The sequence below is a fragment of the Juglans regia genome, unplaced genomic scaffold, assembly GCF_001411555.2.
Source record: "Juglans regia cultivar Chandler unplaced genomic scaffold, Walnut 2.0 Scaffold_5186, whole genome shotgun sequence".
Lineage (NCBI taxonomy): Eukaryota > Viridiplantae > Streptophyta > Magnoliopsida > Fagales > Juglandaceae > Juglans > Juglans regia.
In genome coordinates, this window is record NW_023360039.1 from 1 (window position 1) to 241 (window position 241).

Consider the following 241-nt stretch of genomic DNA (forward strand, 5'->3'; position numbering starts at 1 on the left):
GAGGGGTGCAACACGAGGACTTCCCAGGAGGTCACCCATCCTAGTACTACTCTCGCCCAAGCACGCTTAACTGCGGAGTTCTGATGGGATCCGGTGCATTAGTGCTGGTATGATCGCACCCATCAAACTAATTACTTAAAATTCGTATAATCCTTGAGCGACATACTAGCGTCCTTCCGATCCCAATCCAAACGGAGATCTGATCCAAACCCATGGCTACGCGATGGGCAGGGCGAGATTT

At 51.0% G+C, this 241-nt stretch overlaps 1 non-coding gene across 1 annotated transcript; it reads right to left on the reverse strand.

The window, feature by feature from the left end:
• Positions 1 to 2: 2 nt before the first annotated feature.
• On the reverse strand, positions 3 to 121 carry LOC118345843. Its single transcript, XR_004799299.1, has one exon. It is a non-coding gene; the product is annotated as a 5S ribosomal RNA (ribosomal RNA).
• Positions 122 to 241: the final 120 nt, after the last annotated feature.